This window comes from Triticum dicoccoides, chromosome 4B (assembly GCF_002162155.2).
Source record: "Triticum dicoccoides isolate Atlit2015 ecotype Zavitan chromosome 4B, WEW_v2.0, whole genome shotgun sequence".
Lineage (NCBI taxonomy): Eukaryota > Viridiplantae > Streptophyta > Magnoliopsida > Poales > Poaceae > Triticum > Triticum dicoccoides.
The window spans coordinates 510,896,339-510,918,532 of NC_041387.1; positions in this window are offsets into that span (position 1 = coordinate 510,896,339).

The following is a 22,194-nucleotide window of genomic DNA, read 5'->3' on the forward strand; positions in this document are numbered from 1 at the left end:
TCAGGAAGGATTTGAACCACCATGTTTAAAATGCATTGAGCGTGGTAACACTGCCTCTATTGCTGAATGTCCTACTACTACCCATGTTGCAATATCTTCAACTGCTAATGTGGTAACTAACCCCTCTGTTGAGGACACCACTACTATTGCTGATGAGAATGCTAGGTTGAAGACACTGCTTGAGACAGGGATGTACAAAAGTCTCAAAGGGCATAAGACATTATGTGATGTCCTCAAAAAGCAGATTCTGAACCGAAACCCTAGGAAAGAGGGTGTTGGGTTCGAGAGGAAAATGAATGTTGTTGGGTCTTACTGGAAGCCTGAGCAATACCCCAAAACCACATGGGTTGCTGCAAAGGAACCTTCAGTAGATCCATCCACCCTATCTGGCTTCACTTGTGCTAACCCTATTATCATTGATGAATCCTTGATGCAAACTATAAACTGTTCAAGAATCAGAATGGCAAAGTGTTTGCCAGGTATGTTGGTACTAACTGCAGGAATGGGCACCTATGAAGAAGATATGGGTACCCAAAAACTGTCTTGAAAATCTTCCAGTGAATGTCATCATGACACCACCTGTGAAGAAGACAAACCCCATATTAAAGGCTTCATATAGTCCAAAAGCTTCATACAGACCGAAGACTCATCTGAGTCACCCTAACGTCAATGTTTTGCAGGGAAATCATACTCAGACCCATGCATATGAGCGTGTTTCATCAAACCGCTATGTTCGTAGAACTAAGAATTTTTCTGCTTATTCCTATGAGTATTGTTCACCCCCTACAAGGCTATTTACTAGGGCTCCGAAGCCGATGTTCTCAGATGCTGCACTTAGACTCATTGCTTCTAAGCCACCCCTGAAAATGTGGGTGGTTAAGAAAACTTAACTCTCTTTTGCAAGGAAAGGTCTCCAGCCGGAAATCAAAGGTGTCCAAAGCTAATGCTGGAGACCTTAAAAATCTTGTAGGGCGCAAGATAAAATGCCCAAATGGTCTTACTGTTGGAGATATGCCCTAGAGGCAATCATGTATGATGATATTTCCTATGTGTTTATGAATAAAGATAGTCCTTGGACATTATCAATGATGTGTATCAGCAAGTACGTGACTTGTTTGTGGGACTATGCATTGTATGATGATTGTCCTAAAAGGTTCCTAGTCGAAAGGGCTGTGTGGACGCGTAGCCGACTAGACTAGCATATGACACGGTCGATGGCTCGGTCTCACTAGCCATGGAGCATTGGATGCTAACCGGATAATATGGACTTGGAAAGGTCTGGTCGGATTCAACATAGTCGGATCTGAGTCGAGATAAGGTCCGAGTCGGAGAGACCCAACTATGAGACGCAGCGATATGTCATCTGTGAGTCTCTAGTACAACATACGTTCTATGTCCTAAGACCTGAGCTGACGCATGTATTCGAGATGGTGACAGACTTGCTTTGGGCCGACCAAACGCTACTCCGTGACTGGGTAGTTACAAAGGTAGGTTTCGGGTTTGTCCAGTCCCATGCTGCGAGACATGGTCGAGCAAGATGGGATTTGCCCCTCCGATCAGGATAGATATACTCTGGGCCCCTCGTGTGATCCGACCAGGAACAGCATGGCCATGTGACAAGGATTATGAGATAATCCGGATAGTGGTCGGTATCACTGGAACGAGAAAGAGGTCGGGTTAGCACAAGGATGACAGTCTCGCCTTGAACCCGACAACATATATCGTGCGGCAAAGGGAACAGAAGTGTGACACGTTGTACAGGTTTGCCTAACCAGCTTCATCGTCTGCTTGGTGGTCGGCACGCCTTGCTAGAGGCCGCTACCAGCCATATAGTCCGGAGGTGACCCGAACTGCGACCAAGCCGGCCTGAACCTAAGGGGTCGCGCGCTTAAGGGAAGGAACCTACAAGGTCGGTTCGTAGGACACTGGTCGGATGTGATCCAAACTGGACTAGGAACGTGACCGAGTGGACTTTGGGCTTTAGGGTCCGTGCGAGGCCCAAGTGTTTAGCCCGCGACAGACACCTATATAAAGTGGAGGTGCAGCACACTCGGGTTGTTGATCGCTTCGGCGCCGCGACTAGGGTTTGCATGTGTTGCGAATAGCCACCTCCACTCGCCGCCGACTGTGTGATCGGACCTAGCAGTCTGCCGCATGGTGTTCCTCCTGCACGCGCGGATACCGTTAGTGGCGGTGCACTTGCGCCGCTCCGGCAAACTTGTACGTGGGATCGGACGACCGGCTGTTCGAGGGAGATCGAACGAGGAGGAGACGATCCACGTGGACGCGCTGCCCCAACTCTTCTTCCGCTGCACGGCACTGCGCGTCTAGTGGTAACGAACTGTGATCCATGTCCCCTAGCATGTTCCTGGATGTTCCGTGCGTAGGAAAATTTTAATTTGCAATCGACGCACCCTACCGTAGAACCCAACACTTACTATGTATTTCGTTCTGGGATTCCTTGACACTCATCCTATCTATCCTAACCAAGACCTAAATTTCCATGTTCCACTTGTTCGTCGAATGTTTCTGCTTCACAACTCGCTTGGTGAAGCCTATCCCCCAAATTGTACTGTAGGCTATGACACCTCGTACTTCAGAATGGACTATGGACAGTGGATGCACTAATCACATGACTGGCGATCGAAGTCTTCTGATGGATTCAACGCTACATCCATCAGACGAGAGTCACATCATATTTGCTGACACTGGTAAAAGCAAGGTATTGGGTCTAGGTAGAGTTGCAATATCAAGGGATCAGCACATGGATAAAGTGATGCTTGTTGAATCCCTTGGTTTCAACTTAATGTCTGTCTCAATGCTTTGTGACTTAAACACGATTGTGTTATTTGGAAAATATCGTTGCCTTGTACTGATGGAATCTGACAAGTCTCTAGTCTTTGAAGGGTATAGAAAAGATGATATGTATATGGTAGATTTCTCAGCAGGACCGAAGATGGCCGTATGTCTTCTAGCAAAATCTTCAGAGTGCTGGCTTTGGCATCGAAGGCTAGGGCATGCTGGCATGAGGAACTTGCACACTCTCTTGAAGAAGAAGCATGTTATGGGCATCGAGGGCGTCAAGTTCAAGAAGGATTATCTGTGTGGTGCCTGCGAAGCTGGAAAGATGACAAGAGCCAAGCATCCCTCGAAGACAATCATGACTACATCTCAACCCTTCGAGCTGCTACACATGGACTTGTTTGGCCCTACTCACTACTCTACTCTCAATGTTAATGCTTGCCTCTATGGCTTTGTCATTGTTGATGACTACTCTAGATATACTTGGGTGCATATAATCCTCTACAAGACTGAAGTGTAGGATGTCTTCAAATGCTTTGCAAATCATGCCATGACGAACTATGGCGTCAAGATCAAGCATATCAGAAGCGACAATGACACTGAGTTCAAGAACACCAGCCTCAACCTTTACCTGGATACCTTGGGTATCACTCATGAGTTCTCTGCTCCTTACACACCCCAGCAGAATGGCATCGTGGAGCGCAAGAACAGAACCCTTATTGAGATGGCCCAAACGATGCTTGATGAGTACAAGACTCCACGGAAGTTCTGGCCTGAAGCCATTGACACTGCGTGCCACATCATCAACCGTGTTTATCTTCACAAGCTTCTGAAGAAAACGTCCTATGAACTCCTGACTGGTAAGAAGCCAAATGTCAGCTACTTTAGAGTATTTGGTGCTAGGTGCTGGATCAAGGATCCACATCACACTTCAAAATTTGCACCGAAAGCACATGAAGGTTTTATGCTTTGTTACGGAAAGGATTCGCACTCCTACAGAGTCTTCAAACTCTTTCACTATAAAGTGGTTGAAGCTATGGATGTGCGGTTCAATGAGACTAATGGCTCGCAAAGAGAGCACCTGCCAAATGTGCTAGATGAAGTTCCTCCAAGTGAATCTATCAAGCTCATGGGTACTTGAGAGATCATACCGTCCGAACCTCAGGCTGAAGATGAACTCATCATTGCACCAAGTCAACCAGAAGACAATGCTCGGCCTGAAGTCAATACTGAAGCTGAAGATAATGATCCGCAAGGGAAAAATCTTCGTCCAGTACATCCCCGTGTTGCTAATGAAGTACAGATTGAGAAGATAATTGACAGCATCAATGCACTTGGTCCACTCACTCATTCAAGGGCAACGCAAAGAGCAACTCAGCTAACAAACTTTTGTGGGCAATTTGCATTCGTCTCAATCTCTGAACCCAAGAAAGTTGTTGAAGCCTTCATGGAATCTGAATGGATTCAAGCCATGCAAGAAGAGCTTCAACAGTTCGAGCTGAACAATGTGTGGTAACTGGTCAACCGTCTTGATCCTCGTAAGCACAATGTCATTGGCACAAAATGGATATATCGCAACAAACAAGATGAGCATGGTCCAGTCGTCAGAAACAAGGCTCGTCTCGTTGCACAAGGATACACTCAAGTGGAAGGGATTGACTTCGATGAAACATTTGCTCCGGTGGCTAGGCTTGAAGCCATTCGCATACTACTAGCCTATGCAAATCATCACAACATCCTTCTGTATCAAATGGACGTGAAGAGTGCCTTTCTCAATTGAAAGATTGAAGAAGAAGTATATGTTGCACAACCTCCTGGCTTTGAAGATCCAAAACATCCTGATATGGTATACAAGCTCAACAAGGCACCGTATGGCCTCAAACAAGCCCCTCGTGCTTGGTATGACACACTCAAAGACTTCCTGAAGAGCAAAGGCTTCAAACCTGGTTCACTAGATCCTACTCTCTTCACGAAGACATATGATTGTGAACTGTTTGTGTGCCAAATCTATGTGGATGACATTATCTTCGGCTGCACCAACAAGAAATACAGTGATGAGTTTGGTCACATGATGCAAGAGCAATATCAGATGTCCATGATGGGCGAGCTGAAGTTCTTCCTGGGTCTCCAAATCCGTCAGCAACACAACGACATCTTCATATCTCAAGAAAAATATCTCAAAGATTGCCTGAAGAAGTTTGGAATGCAAGACTGCAAAGGATACACGACGCCAATGCCAACCAAAAGTCATCCGAGTCCCAACGCCAATGGTAAAGAGTTCGATCAAAAGGTATACCGCTCCATGATTGGTTCCTTACTTTATTTATGTGCATCTAGGCCTGATATAATGCTTAGTGTTTGCATGTGTGCCCGATTCCAAGCGGCACCAAAGGAATCGCATCACTTAGCCGTGAAGCAAATTCTTCGATATTTGGCTTACACCCCAACACTAGGATTATGGTATCCAAAGGGCTCAGAGTTTGATCTAGTTGGATTCTCAGACGCTGATTATGCTTGTGACAAGGTTGATCGCAAGTCCACATCAGGGACATGTCACTTTTAGGACGATCACTTGTTTGTTGGTCTTCAAAGAAGCAAAACAGTGTATCTCTCTCCACTGCTGAATCTGAATACATTGCTGTTGGATCTTGCTGTGCTCAGCTTCTCTGGATGAAGCAAACTCTCAAGGACTATGGCATTCACCTGAAGAATGTGCCACTTTACTGCAATAATGAAAGCGCCATCAAGATTGCCAACAACCCAGTTTAGCACTCGAAGACAAAGCACATTGAGATTCATCATCACTTTCTCAGAGATCATGTCATGAAGGAAGATATTGATATCATTCACGTCAACACTGAAGAGCAATTGGTTGATATCTTCACAAAGCCCTTGGATGAGAAAATGTTTTGCAAGTTGCGGTGTGAGCTAAATATCTTGGAATCCACAAATGTCCTGTGATTGGACACACATCCTAACACTTATGCATTTTGATGACTTATATGTGCAACACACGAAGTAATGTATATCTTCAATCAATGAAGACATACACTCTAAGTGTGAAGACATTAATGCGGAATTTGACTTCGGAGCGCCACAATAATTGTGCATCATGTCTAGGTCTAATACTTCCTATACGGTGGGTAACGCCACCACCAAACTTTTGTTTGAAGTGTTTCTCTTGGTGTTATGATTGCAAAGTCTTCGTACTTGATTTGTCTTCATTCTTGATTTAAGTTCATATTTGATTTATCTTCATCTTCTTGATTTGGTCTTATACTGATTATATACATATTTATGTTCCGTCCTCTACATCATTCACTTATAGCTATGGTTTCTTGCTGAATCTTTTGATCTAAGTGAATGTGATCGGACCCTAACCTATCTATGCTTCTACCTCAACTCTATCTGTCCAAATCCTATGCATTCTGTTGAAAACTGTCGATTGTCTTCACTGAAACCTTGTCAGCTGAAGTCAATTTGACAAACATTTATATCTGCTTTTAATGCTATATCTTTATTGCCTGAAATCCGAAGAATTCAAAACGACCACCTCGACAATCCAGGCGTGTGTGGGAACATGGAACAACTTCCAAGGTGTTGCATGCTTGCCACGTGCCCTTCAAATGTGAACCGCCAGGGGCACCTGCATAATTGCGCTGTGCTGTCCCTTTCCTTATAAATACCCATCCCATCACGGTCAAAATCTTTCTTCCACCTTGCCACCTCTCGCAAACCCTAGCGCCACCGCTAGCTCACGACGACGCCGGTGACGAAGCGCTTAGCTGCCACGACCTCAACGACACCGTCCTCATGCCGGCCGCGGACCTCGTCTTCTCCGTCGCCGCCATAGGAGTCTTCCGTCACCAAGTTAGGGCATGGGAGATCGAACTGCTCGGCCTCCAACTTCGCTCCATCTAGCAGTTCTTCGTGTGGTAATTAAAACCTACTTTTTACCGTCTTTTCAATCTGATAGATTCATCCTTGTTTACCAAAAGTGGTTTCTACCCTTCCAAGTTGAATCTATCCCATTCTGCATCTCATATTATGCCTAGTTTGTTCACTTATGCTTCTCTACAAGTTAGATTCCTCACTTGTACTTATTCTTGGATTCGTACAAATCTGGAACCAACTCACAACAAATAAGTGAATGTATTCGCGTTATGAGGTCAATGTCTTCAAACTGATTTATCTTCAAAATCTTCTGAGAATGCATATGACCTCTTCCCCTTCATTCGCACCTCTAATGCTGTCACAGGTACATGTCCGTGGTAGAATCCCTTGGTTCTCATAGTCTGCATTCATTTGCAGAGTTCTTACAGAGTCACATAAATTCTCCTGAAGCCAGTTCTTGTCTGACCAGTCGTCGGAAGCCTTTGCACGTTTTGAAGCCATTCAGTTTAGGCTTCATGGCTACTAAAAAGTCAGCTAGAAAGGGCGACAGACAACACCATGGGAATACCTCCAAGGATTTGCCACCAGGTCTGCATGAGATGTACAAGACAAACCCTGAAGAAACCTATGGTGAACACAAAACTCGAATCCAATGGATTCGAAGATATTGGGCTGAAGAATGGTTCAAGTACAGATTTGTCACGGCTGAGTATGCTGAGAAGAATGCCATCAAGCAGCCCTGGGGAGATATATTATACAAAAATCTTCAACCCTAGTCCCATTCTGAAGCCATTAAACAAAAATTCTATTCTTGCATGGTACGCGGCCCACAACCAGAGAATGCCGACCCTTCTTCTCTGCTGTGGTGTTGTGATGACAATCTGTTCAAACGCAACTTCCAGTTTGCCAAAGATTCTGCTGTGAAGAACAAGAAGGCATTTGGACTAGACTTCAACCCTGGTCCTTCTGCTCCTCGAGAAGATGGCACCCGTGAAGCCAATGAAAACATAATAGGCCCCTTCTACAACTTCGAAGGCCTCCTCTCACACATTGTCGTCCAAGGTGCAATTGTGGATCACTCTACTGATGATGCAGATTTTGATGAAGCTCCAGCTCCTCCTAAGCCGCAAAAGCAAAAGAAGTCTAAGGCTTCAAAACCTACTACTGCACCAAAGGCTTCATGAGTGAAGCCACTAGCAACTGCTCCTCCTGCACCAAGTTATTCTGAAGATCAATCTCGTGTCTCCAAGAGGAAAGAGAAGCCCTAGAAGAAAAATGTTCAGAGTTCTAGTCAAGCACTGACACCAGCTGCCGTTCTAAGGAATGAGACTGAAGTCATAGATCTGTCAACAGATGATGAGTTTGGTGATGACACTCTTGAGCGGCTTATTAAGATCAAGCAAGAGGCGGAGATCTTCAATGATTTTCCCCTCTTCGATGTGAACATTCTGGACGATTTCATTGATGAGTGGTTTGACAACCCAGATCTAAGTTTTGATGATCTTCAGCTCCCAATTGGCATCAGCGTCTCCTTCCAAGGCTCCATTGCTCCTGAGCTGGCTTTGGCTCAGCAGATAGTGGAACTGAATAACAAAATTGACTATGAGAAAGAACAGTTCAAGAAGCACATGGCCAAGCTTAGTGTGGCTGATGTTCAAAAATTCAAGCTGATGCTGAATGAACTCAAGGAGGCATTTCGCAAGAAACGTGAAGAAGCCAAAGGTTCACGTGAGTGAATGAAAAATCTTGCTGCCAAGTGTGTTCAAGCTTACAATGAAGCTGAAAAGCGCAAGGCACTTGGGCGTCCTAGCATTGACCCCAAGCTGGCTGCCAAGAAGAAGAAGTCTACTGTGGCCCCATTTGAAGCATCAAGGCACGAAGGACCTTGCATTGTCTTCCCTGCCAGCATGACAGGCTCGAAGCCTAAGGTCCCCATAGTGGCTTCAGAACTGAAGAAAACTAGGGCAGCTGAAGATGAAGCCAGAAAGCGCAAGTTCAAAAACACCACCGATGACACTCCATTGCCCAAGAAGAGAAAGATCAAGAAGAAAGATCGGGCTGCTCCCAAAGAGCCCCTCGTTGTCGAGCCCCTCTCTTTTTCTCGTTGTGCATCCGAAAACCAAGAACATCAGTTGATAGTTCATGAGCCTGCTTCCACAGAGGCTCCTGAAGCTGAAGAAGTTCCAGTCGTTGACCCCATCACGACTGAAGACATTGGTCCCCAAGATAATGTACACGATGATGAAGTCCTTCCTCAGATCAAGCGCCAAAGGGTATCATCGCCTGTTCTCATGAACAGTGAAGTCATCAGTATTGGTCGTCCTTTGACGACAATCTCTCAGGATGCCTCATGGGCTGATCGCCCCCAACCAGCAACTCCAAGTCAAGACTCACCAAGTACACCCCGTACTCCACCAGCGCGTGTCACCAGCCCCATGGTGAACGACGACAATTACATGGAGACCACACCATCACCAAAAGCGCCGCCCGTGTTCCAACGGCTTCGCAAAGGCCTCAAGCCATCGGTCTCCATGACAACCATCCTAGAAGAAGATTCAAACCAATCCAGCTCAGTGGCACGTCAAGTGTTCCCAGAAGAAAATCCTTCTGTGACGGTTCCTGTGTCAGAAGCCAATGCTTCTGAACACATTCCGGCTGCATCAGCCAATGAAAGACAAGAAGAAGAACGTGTTGCTACACCCCCTACCAAGCAAGAAGTTGTTCTCGAGGAAAACATGTCTGTGCCCGACCCTCCAGCTACTCAAGTGGAGGTTGAAAATCCTGAGGCGACCACCAACAACACTACTGACGCCAATGATGTTGTCATGGCTGAAGCTAATGTGGCGCCTACAGTCAACACCATGCATGAAGCCAATGATGCACCTGCCACTAATGTGCAGCCTGACGCCATTGCAAATGCCTCTACTCCTGTACCACCTCCAAGGCCTCATACCATTGAGCAAGCATTCTATCAAGGCGAGCTGGTCACGGTAAGATGGCCAATTCTGGTTCCTTCGCCTGCTCCCGGACCTCAGTTTGATTATCATGTGGAGCACAGGCCTCAGGTTCAGAAGCCAAAGCGAAGGTTGCCAAGGTTCCCAGGTACTGCATCTGCACCAGGCTCATTCAATGTTAATGGCTTCATTGCACAAAACACCTTCTTTGATAGATCCAAGAATCTATATTCCAAGCCAAGAATATCATTTGATTGGTTCTAGAGTTATCAGTAGCGCAACTATTACTCCTGTGTTCTATACAATCAAGGGCGCATATTTCCCCATATGCATCTGGACTGCGAAGCCATTGCTGGCCTGCCCTGCTTAGAAGAAGCACTTGACTGTTTTAGAGATGTAGGCCTTCTCCAGTTTGTCACTGATAAGGAGAATTGGAATGAAGAGCTTCTATTGCAATTCTATGCAACTCTCCACATTCGCGGCTACAACAGGGATCCGAAGACATGGGTCCTTGAGTGGATGACATGCAATGTACACCATGAAGCCAAAGCTCTTGATCTCATTGAGCTTACAGGCATGTCCACTCCAGGTGAACTATATGAACCTGGTTGTCAGCTTCACCGCAATGCATTGGAAAGCATCTTCCAGAAGCCAGAGCCCAATATGAGCCAAATGCTGAGTATGATGAAGCCACTGTCTCATGATGCTGAATATCCCAAGGAATTCTTTGTTGATGACCTAGAGTATCTGCCCCGCACCATCTATCACATTATCAGGAAAACTCTATGGCCCATCAAAGGACATTCTTCCTCAGCAAAGCTTGAAGGTGCAATGAAGACATTGGTCTTCTATATTCTCAATGGCATAAGCTTTAATGCTCAAGATTTCTTCATTCGTTAATTTGCTGCATCTGGCTCAGACATATTTGGACTGAAATTCTATGCTCCATGGGTAATGCGTCTGATCAAGCTTCACTCCGCAGTTAACTATCAGCCCTCTGCACGCAACCATCTCATATTCCTGCCAGAGGTTGATATGTCCGTCGAAGCCATATACCCAGAGCCTGCCAAGGAGGCAATTTATCTTCACAATGTCAATCGTCAGAGTTTCTCTCAGAATGTTGAAGGAGTTCAAGCTACTGCTCGTGTTTATCCGCTGGCTGGCAATACTCGCCATGCTCGCAGTAAAGCCACTGATAGCACCATTGCTCCAAGGCCTCGTAGGAGATCTCGTGTGCTCAATGACCGAGAGCTTCTCGTGGCCTTGCATCAAAAACAAGATAAGCATCATTACTGGCAAAAGCGTCAGATGCAAAGCCTCTTGATGGATATCAATCACATTTGCAACCTTGCCATCAAGAATGCACTTGTCACTCATGAAACCAGTCGGCGGGCATGGAAGAGTTTGACATCGCTCAGTGCTGAAGCTGATCTTCAAGATGATGGCTTCACAGAGAGATACAAGTTCGATACCACTCCTCCCAGGAATGTTGTCTTACATCGAACTCCATCACTCGAAGATTCTGACTATTCCTCCTCCGCGGCAATGGTAAATGCCAGAGTTCTTGATGATGCCGATGATGCTACTTCACCACCTCCAACTTCGACGCGCGTCGACACTGCACCAAGTTCTTCTGCACCACCAAACCTCAACGACGACCCTGCTACCTCACCTACTCCTCATGGGAACGAGTAGAGACTATGTCTTCAAACCTTTTTGGTCCTTACTGACAAAAGGGGAGAAGCATATGTTGATAGTCTTCAAGCGAGTCCATATAGGTGGTTGCTATATTTTTGCTGAGTGTTTACAACTCTCGCTTTTGATACATTTGGTTCTCTGGGTTGTAACACTTAAACTTGATGGCCGTCTGCTACTTTTTCTGATATTCTGTGATGCGATGATAAATCTCGCATGAAGCCATTCCGCAGACGTCCATTTGTCATTATGCATGTCATTATTCTTGCATATCTGTTCATGCATGATGTATTGTCTTAATATGGTGAAGAGGATCTCACAAGTACAACATGCCATGCGCATTTGCATTCCAACGTGAAACATTTATATGCACATCTTCAGGGGGAGCCTTTTCGCTAGCAATGAAGACAATATCTTAATCCTTTACAATTTCACATACTTTTATCCCTGTTGAAAACTTCAACCAGTTTGTCATCAATCACCAAAAAGGGGGAGATTGTAAGTGCATCTAGTGCCGACCCTAGTTGGTTTTGGAGTATTGACGACAAACCTGGTTGAGGGACAAATGTGTTTGTGAGAATTGCAGGATAACACAGGTAGTAGTCCCTCATTGATTCGGTTTACCTACCGGAGATGACCCCTAAAAATGTGTGAAGACATTGAAGACAATGGTGGTCTGTGAAGCTATTCATGTTGAAGACTATGACATGAGAAGACATCACATGAATACTATGGAGCGTGAAGACTTAGCTGTTTTGTTGTTTCCTTTTCTTCTTTGTTGAGTCATAGGAACCACCGCACTGTTAAGTGGGGTCCAAGTGAACAAAGTCAGAGTGACTGAAGTGATGCTCAACCAAATCCTATGTCTTCGAGCAAAGACAATGAGAGCAAATCTTATCCAGAGTCGGATGAGTCAGCTTTACTTGTAGCCCAAGTCAAGTTGCCGCATGTGTTTGAAATCTGACCGTTGGAACACATGTCGGTTCCTTAGTGACCCAGGGTCATTTCGGACAAATTAGGTCGGGTTGCCTAGTGGCTATAAATATCCCACCCCCTACACCATAAATTGGTGGCTGCTCAGAGTTAGTGCATGACTTTTGTCGTTTGAGAGCAACCCACCTCCGAAGCTTTTGAGAGAGAATCCTTGTGAGGACAAAGCCCAAACCACCCAAAGCCCAAAGAGTGTTTGGCATCACTGAAGTCTTTCTGTCTGCGTGATTTGAAGACTTGTTACACTTGAGGACTGTGAATCCTCTAGCCGGTTAGGCGTCACGTTCTGAGCATCCAAGAGTCACTGTGGATTGCCGGTGAACTAAGTCTGTGAAGGTTTGGAAGTCTACCTTGAAGACTTACCTGAGTGATTGGGCAGGGACTAGGTGTCCTTAGCTCAAGGGGAATAAGGTGAAGACGCGGTCTTCTGAGTTGAATCTCAGCCTCCCTAACCAGACGTACAGTTGTCACAGCAACTGGAACTGGTCAAACAAATCTCTGTCTCCTCCAAGCGACTGGTTCTATCTCTCACTGCTCATTACTTATAGTTTGTCTTCATGAAGTCATTGCCTGCTTGCATTATCTGTTTGACTTCACTGCATGACTACTTGGTTTGATTGGCTTCATACTATCTTCCATCTTGATCCTTACTACCTAGCTGTTGATAGTCTTTGTGTTTTCACTTCATTGAGTACTTGACTATGGCTTGTCTAGTGTAGTCTACCTTCCGCTGCATACGAATAGTGTCATTTCTATCGTTTGTCTTCGAAACTCCCATGCTTTGAAGACTTTCATAAAAATCACCTATTCACCCCCCCTCTAGTCGATAACTAGCCCTTTCTGGGTCAATTGCAAAACTTTTGTATGGAGAAAGGTGAATCTCCCAAGCAACTACTTGAGCATCTCATGACTCTCACCGCCGGCATTGAGTCATGTGAATGAGACAAGACTCGAGATGGATTCAACTTGACTAAGCGATTTCTCGTGGATAAGTTGCTTCATGTTCTTGCTCCATATCATCATCAAATCCTGTGGGACATAAGACAACACCATGGATTCAAGGAAATGACTCCAGATGACATCATATCCACTTTCCAACTATTTGAAGAGTCAAAGGCAAATGCCACAAAACATCTTACCATGCATGGAATCTCAACACCAAAGATCAATCTTGCATTGAAGGCCAAGCATGTATGTGAAGAAGAACAAAGTGAAGAAGAAGAATATGATGATGATGAGGATGGTGATGAGATTGACTCAGATGAGAGCCCGTCATATGAAGACATTGCTCTTTTTGTCAAGACGTTTAGTGCGGGAAAAATCAAGGGAAAGTTCTAGAAGAAGAAAGTGAGGAAATGCTATAACTGTGAAGAAACCAACCACTTCTTCAACGAGTGCCCGTATGAGAAGAGAGAAGATAAACCAAGGTTTCCCAAGACCTTTCCCAAGAAGAAGTTGCCAAATCCTTTGAACTCCAAGCTCAATAAGAGAGATGGGAAAGCAATGGTTGCTCATGAAGAATCTGATCCGGATGATGTTAGTGGCGTTGCCGGAGTTTCTCAAGATTCTCAAAATACCTCGAGGCTAGTGAACAAGAGAGGTGATGTGGTCACTTACAACTACATGAAAGACTACAAGGGCAACGCTCACAAGTGCCTAATGGAAAAGGCAGTGGTAGAAGATGGAGAGGTCCAAGGCTCTCCGGACAAGGTCAAGGTAACCCCGCGATCAAATCCTCCTCTCTTCACTCCTTCTACTCCTAGTGATGAGTATCTTGATGCAGAGTATAGTTATGAGGATGGTGATATAGATGATCCTATGCTTGCTAAACTTAATAAGTTCATGTGCTCCCTCAAAGGAAAGAAGCTCACTATGTCTCATATGCTTATGGAGATGGTGAGTAAGCACACCATCACCATTAAGGAACTCGAAACCCTCATCACCAAGGAAAAGGAAAAATATGAAATCCTCGAGCAGAAAGTCCAATATGAGGAAACACAAAATGATGAACTATGCTTGAAAATTGGTGCAAACATTGATGTTCATGCTAAAGATCTTGCCTCCTTGAAAAAGGCTAAGGACTCTTGTGTAGAGTTGATGAATGATAAAAGTAAGCATGTGAAGTCTCATGATTCTCTCTCTAAGGATTGTGAGCTCCTATCCGTGTCCCTCAAGACTAAGGAAGAAGAGCTCACCCTTCTTACAAGAGTTTTGAGACGCTCAACCTTACTTATCTTGAAACTCTAGCCAAGGCCTACTCTTCTCCCATTATTAATGTTGACGCTGGTCGTCCGGACTTTTCTCAGGCACATATATATAGCGCGGGGTGCGGTTCGGGTCAGTTTACCCTAATCTGTTCGCCCCCTCTCCTCTGTTCCCCACTGCCGCCGCCCCTGTCTCACGGCTCCTCACCGCGACCGCTCACCGCCCGTGCCCCTCGCCGATGCCACACCGCTCGGGTCGCCCCTGTCCCCTGCGCGGCCCACTACCTGATTTGCTCTGGTCGCCGTCTCCCTCCACGTTCTTCACTATGAGGTAGCACCTATCTCTTCTCCCCTCGTCCATCAATTCTTCGATCTATGGTGGGGTTGTTGATTTGGGTCTTCCTCCTCCCCTAGGTCATGATGTCCAAGACCAAGCACTCCGCGCGCAAGCAGGTCACCGGTGGGCCATCTCGCATGTCTTGTTGTGGTGGCTCCGATGACTCACAGGAGCGGGCTCATCCTCGAAAGCGTGCCGCCCGTCCTCACAGCTCTACTAGCAACTCCTCCTTGGAGGAATCCGACTATGAGGATGAACTGGATGATTTAGAGCAGCCCGAGTTTGTTGCTGTTCGCACCTCCGCACCCAAGCCAGGAACTCGTAGGCCCACCTTCAAGCCTCCTCCTCCTCCGGTGCAACCTCAAGGTGATGCTCGTCATATCTCTCTTGAACCTCCTTTACCACTCGGCCGCAATGTTAAGCGGTTCAACGAGGTTCCCGTTGCTTCCTATCTTAAGTTGCGTCGTGATGTTGATCAATTTACGGTTTCTAGTGACTCTCGGGACAATCGTTTTCGCACTAATGTCCAGGCAGACATTTTTACCACTATCATCATTCCAAAGGGTCTATCCCTGCATTTATGCATTGACTTAGAGCATATTCGTGCACATCCGGTGAAATATCCGGGGGCTATTGAGATCATTGAGTCATGCAATCTTGCTGGTCCATTTTCATTTCAGCATGATTTTAACCAAGCTGCCATTCATCAATTCTATGCCACCTGTTACTTTGGTCCAAATAACACTGTCACTTGGATGACCTCTGACACCGTACTCACGACATCTTATTCTAAGTTTGTTGCTGCCCTTGGTTTCCCTGACACCGGGTTCAAAATCCATAAGGACGACCCCAAACCATAGGCCCAAGGGCATTGATGTTTGTGCGGATCTTCTCAAACCTTTGGGTGAAATGACTAGGGATGAGAAACAAAATGGCCTGAACCAAGTCTCCATCTAGCGCTCACCTTTCTACATCATCTATCAGTGTGTCATTCACACCGTTCATCCTAATATGGGTGACAAGGGCTCTTGCAATAGCTACTGCATTGATCTCATGCATCGCCTCTATACGTCTCCAAAGGGGAAGATCAATGTCCCTCATTTTTTGTGGCATGAGATCCGTCTCGCTTGTTTTCAGCACAACCGGGCTTTTCCTCATGCTCCATTTCTTCAGGCTTTCATTGAAAGTGTTGCTCCATTTCCCATTGCCCGCACGCACTTGCATGAGCGATGGGTCATTCCACCTCACATGGCGGATGATTGGGTCCCCAAGGACTCTTCTGCTCCTGCTCGTCGCACTGCAGCTAGTGTTCCTCCTCCTACTGCTCGTTCTACTCCTTCTAGTTCTGCCTCCTTTGGGTGCATTGCTCGCTTTCTTGGGAAGGCTCACTCTGCAATGATGAAGGTGTTCACCTTTCATTGCTCCCAAAATCACGACGTTGTCACTCGCATGGTCACTTCCAAGAATGCTCTGAAGGCTCGTCTGAGAGACTCCGGAGTTTACGACGTGAGTGATGATGAACGTCTCCCTGACGAGCCACCTTCTGACTTTGGTTTTCCCTCGGGTCCTGAGTGGGTTGACTTCTTTGACGAGGCTGGTGGCAGTGGTGCTCATGATGATGATGATGATGATGCTCTCTGATCCTGCTATGACCCCCCTTTTTGGGTATTTGATGCCAAGGGGGAGTAGGCACTATGTGATTCTATGATATTAGCTTGTATCAAACTCATTGTTATGTTTTTATTAGCTTGTATAGAACTCATGTTATGAGATTTTATAGACTTATGTTCTATGCTATGAGTGATGAACCTATATGGAGCCTATTTTAAAGCTTATGTTGTCTTGACTATCTTGTGTATGAGATTTGGTTGTGTTGGTATCATATTGAGGGGGAGCTCTCTTCATGTTTATTCTTTAGGGTATCATATGAGGGGGAGCTCTCTTCATGCTTATTCTTTACTTATTGAGCTCCACAACAAATCGTTTCGATATTTTTTGTGTGTGCATATATGTTGTCATCAACTACCAAAAGGGGGAGATTGAAAGTGCAATCATGCCCTTAATCATATTTTGATGTTGATGACAACATGCATGTTGGGACTAATCATGTTTATCAAGTATATCTCAGGATTATGCCTCAAGGGTGGTGTGTGGATCATGACTACGGACATAAATATATATATATATATATACATATATCACTCGAGAGCAGAGACACAAGACAAAGACAGAAAGCTTCGGCTTCTTTTTCGGTTTGTTCTTGAATATAGGGATCCCGCACTATTAAGAGGGGATCGTTGGATTTCGTGAAAGAACTTGCTCAAACCCACAAAATGCCCTCACATATCATCTCAAGATTCTTCCTCTAGCTTATGCACAAATATTGGTATGTTTCTAAGAGGTTCAGCTATCACCGGACGTCCGAAAGTCTACGGACGTTCGAACCTCTCTCAGCCGACCGGGCTTCCGGCTCTCCCCTGTTGTCCGGTGCATCTCCACAGAACAGATATTAGCGGAAGACCGATCTCACCGGACGTCCGGCCACCGGACGTCCGCTCACCTCCGGATATCCGGTGCACTTCAACAGAATGTTTATATGCGGTTTTTCGACCACTTCGGACGTCTGGCCTCTAGACAACCGGTGCCTTCCGGGCGTCCGCTGACTGTGAGTCCGATACCTCGTCTGCGCCCCTGGTAGATGTTCCAGCGACCGGACGACCGGCGGCCCGGGCGGACGTCTGGTCTAATCTGTGGCACCGGTCGTCCGGTACCCACCGGACGTCCGTCAGCCCCTGTGCACTAAGTGGCTCAATGGTCTGTTTTACACTCACACTATATATAGACTTGTCCCTCTCACGGGATAAGGTTGACCATTCACTTTGAGCTTTCTAAGAACACATCTCACTCCCTCTCTTAACACCCTACACCAAATCCTAGATCTCTAAGGGATTTGGGAACATTTGAGAGAAGTTCTCCAATCAAGTGATAGATACACGCCTTCTCCTTCTACTCACCCAAGGAATTCGTGATTTGAGCAAGTTTTTGAGCATTCCCCAACATTCTTGTTACTCTTGGAGGTTGGAGACTCCTAGGCGGTAGGAGTCTTTCGGAGAGGAATCGACCATTATGATTACCCTCAGAAAATTTTGTGAGGGTTTGGAGACCACCCCAAGGTCTACCACTAGTGGTTGAGAAACTCCTTCGTGGTGTTGTGTCAAAGGGAGAATAGGGTGAGCCTTCGTGGCGTTGGTGTGCCTTCGTTGTAACATCCACCTCCCTAAACGGTGACGTAGCTTCCCTCCAAGGAAGTGAACATCGGCATACATCCTCGTCTCTCGGAGTTGTGGTTATCCCTAACCATAACTCCCTACTTGTGGTTTCTTGTCTCTTAGTCTTACTTATATCATATTGTACTTGCTTACTCTCTTACTTGTGGTACTTGGTTACCTTGCTTAGCTCATAACATCATACTTGCAATTGTTAGGCTAAACTTCATTTTCCGCATTATTGCCTAAAATTGCTAAGTAATAATTAAAATTGTAATTGTACCTATTCACCCCCCCTCTAGGTCCATTTTGATACTTTCACTTGGACGAGGAAAGACCTCCATGCCCGCATCGTCGAGAAGCGACAAGGAGGATGGCACACGCCCTAGCAAGGGAGCAAAGCCGGGCGGTGCCATGGTCGAACTACCCTCAAAGAGGACGACGACGACGAGGAGGAGGACGATGATGGATCAGACAACTCCGGGAGTGAGCAGATCCGCCCTGATCCGTTTTGCGTCTTGGACCGCTAATTCCAACGAAGTCGAGAAGCACAAGGGCAAGTGTGGCCATGGATGAGCTTCTTCTCGTTGCATTCGTAGTTACTAGAAGATGTTAATTTTTGGTAGCCAAATGACATGTGTGTTCAACTACGTGTGTAATTTAACGTTGCATGAAACTAGTATGGATTTGAGGATTTGGTTTAAGGGAGCCGGTTGTGAGGCCGACTTTTGATGTGTGATCGGTGACTGTCAGCGGAAGCGACCAGGCATGTCCACGAACGTAGATGGGCCTGAATTTGCCAACTCTGGTTGTAGCTGCCTTACACGAGTATGCATCAAATGCAAAGGCTGGTCTTGAGGTATTATGGCTTGTTTGAGTGTATATGCATGTGTATTTCTTTTAAGTTAGATAGTAGAATTACCCTGGTTTGGTGTAGCCCTCTACAGTTGCCCAACCCCGTGAAACCCTAGCCGCTTAAGGCGACCCAGTGAGAAAAGGGAGTGGTGCATGAACTCTGGAGTCGATGGGGTTCCCTTAGCTCTGTTGGCTGCTACAGTGGCGATGGGAGAGAGAGGAATTCTAGGACCCTGTTACGTGTGTGTTCTATAGTCTAGGTGTCTTAGCTAGGTCTTTGATTGTCCATGGCTTCGGTCTTAGCGGTAATGATGGTGTACTTTACCGGGGGTGATTTGCCTAGCGGGAAGACCTACAGTGGGCCTGCCATAGGCCCCACCACGGCCTAGGACTCTCGCATGACAGTGGGCCTCCTCCTGAGGAGACCTCTTAGTTGTACTACAAGCCATGTAACCCTACCCATCATTTATGTATATAAGGGGAGGTAGGCCCTCCCAAGGAGGCGTCCAATAGATATAATCTCTCAACAAGACCAACACATCAATATAATCAGACATGCATGATATAGGGTATTACCCTATTCTGATCCTTTATGCGTGCTCCGCCCCATGAGTAACCCTAGCTATGTAGGGATTGCCGGATTTCTGCACCGACATATAATAAGTTTCCTCCAGATCTCCCATCAATTCGATGGTTCTGGAATGTCATCATTGTTGGGTTTAGAAGAAGGTGCATGCATCGTCTTAGGTCATCCAGACATCGTGGGCAATTCATGTGTCTTCATATAGGTTTTGAGTAATGGTCCTGTTCTTCATGTTGTTTGTGGTGGTGGTGCTGTGGCCAACCATCGACGCTTAGCCCTTGGGGATCGGGACGATGTTCCCCTGATTGTTTTGCGGCGTCGACGAGGTTGTCAATTCTTTCTCTCCCCTTGGGTGACTCCCTGACTCGGTAGACCACTCCTTGGTGGTTCAATCTTCCTCTTTGTCGCAACAACGTTATCTTCTCGTCATTGCAAACTTGGCGGATGTTTTGTACCAAAGATGGCTTAGTTTTGGATTTGGATCTACACAAGGCTTCTATGATGGCTTCTTCTAGAGGGCATTGGTCCATCCAGACCTTAGCACGAGAACTTCCCGTCAACATGCTGACTTCAAAACTGGAGTGGAACGGTGGCGCACCTTCGACTCATGCTAGAGGTTGAGTTTGTTTGGCTCTCTGAACTCTGAAGATATGGTTGTAATTTTCTTGCTTTCTCGGATGTTATATACCATTGGATGCCTTTAATATAATCATAAACATAGGGCCTTACTTGCATTAAAATAATAATCACTATGGTTGTTCCTAGGAGTTTTTTTTTCTTTTTTTCGAAAAGGGGATACCCTAGCCTATGCATCTGAATGATGCATATGGCTCATATTATTAATGAGCAAAATATCCAACAAAGGACTCCAAGTCTCGAACAAAAAGGTAAAAGGCTCCACTAGAGCTGAACAGAGAAAAAGGAAAAGCCACAACCGGCAGGCATAGAAAGATAAGAGCACTACATGCCTATCCTATTACATGACCGCCATCCAAACCGGTTGAAAATACCCCGTGCTACCATCTCCCATCGGGTATACGCAGTAACCAAACGCTCCCTGGCCTCTGTCGAAGTGAGTAGCGACCACATACGGATCAACGCAGTGGCTCTCAATATAACCTGCAAAAAATGAATATTTGTTGTTCTGTTAAAAACCAAATCATTTCTGCAATTCCAGATTGCCCATAATAAAGCACACACTGCCACACGAATGTGTCTCGCTGTATCAAAATTTATCCCATCAAGCCACGTCCAAAATAACGTATTGATGGAATTCGGTGGTGTAATGTTAAAAGCTATGTGGACCGACCGCCATAAATTTTTTGCTAAAGGACAATCCAGAACGAGATGTTTGATGGATTCGTGTTGGTCGCAGAAACTACATCTGGTAGATCCTGTCCAATTGCGTTTTGCTAAATTATCCTTCGTTAAAATAACTTGTTTATGCACAAACCACATAAACACTTTGATTCTTAAAGGAACTTTGACTTTCCAAACATGTTTCGATCAAGGAATCACGCTAGAGTTGATAACATCCAAATACATGGATTTAACCGAAAATTCGCCATTCTTGGATAATTTCCAGCACAATTGATCGGCCAGTTGAGACAGCTGAACATCCATTAATCTTCGAACAAGATGGACCAAGCTTCCCAACGGGTTCCCACTAGCGTCCTCCTAAACTGGATATTAAGCGGAATGGACTGTATCACTGTTGCAATGTTAGCATCTCTACGCTGAACAATGTTATACAAGGAAGGATATTGGAGTGCAAGGGGCGTCTTCCCTAGCCATGTATCCTCCCAAAACCTCGTAGAAGTACCGTTTCCAACTAAGAATCTTGTCCTATTGAAAAAGTGTGATTTAACTCTCATCAATCCTTTCCAAAAAGGCGAATCAGTCGGTCTCACTGTCACCTGGGACAAGGTTCTGGAGTGAAGGTACTTGTTCCGCAAGATCTGAGCCCAAGTAGCCTCCGTCTCGACAGAAAGCTTAAACAACCATTTGCTAAGGAGACATCTGTTCTTCACTTCCAGATTCTCAATACCAAGGCCCCTTTGGTCTTTCGGCCTACAAATGATGTCCCATTTAGCAAGTCTGTATTTTCGCTTAACTTCATCACTCTGCCAAAAGAATCGTGATCGATAGAAATCAAGCCCCTTCCAGACTCCCACCGGAACCTCGAAGAACGAGAGAAGAAACATGGGCATGCTCGTGAGGACTGGATTAATAAGAATTAATCGTCCTCCGTATGACATCAGCTTACCTTTCCAGCAGCTCAATTTCTTCTCAAAACGATCCTCAATGCACTTCCATTCTTTGTTGGTGAGCTTACGATGGTGAATTGGTATACCTAAATACATAAAAGGTAAAGCCCCCAATTCACACCCGAACAATTGCTTGTACGCATCTTGTTCATCATTAGCTCTTCCAAAACAGAACAACTCGCTCTTGTGAAAGTTAATCTTTAACCCGGACAATTGTTCGAACAAGCATAGCACGAGCTTCATGTTGTGAGCTTTTGCCAAGTCATGCTTCATGAAAATGATAGTATCATCGGCATACTGTAGAATGGATACACCTCTGTCTACTAAGTGCGGGACGAGGCCTCCTA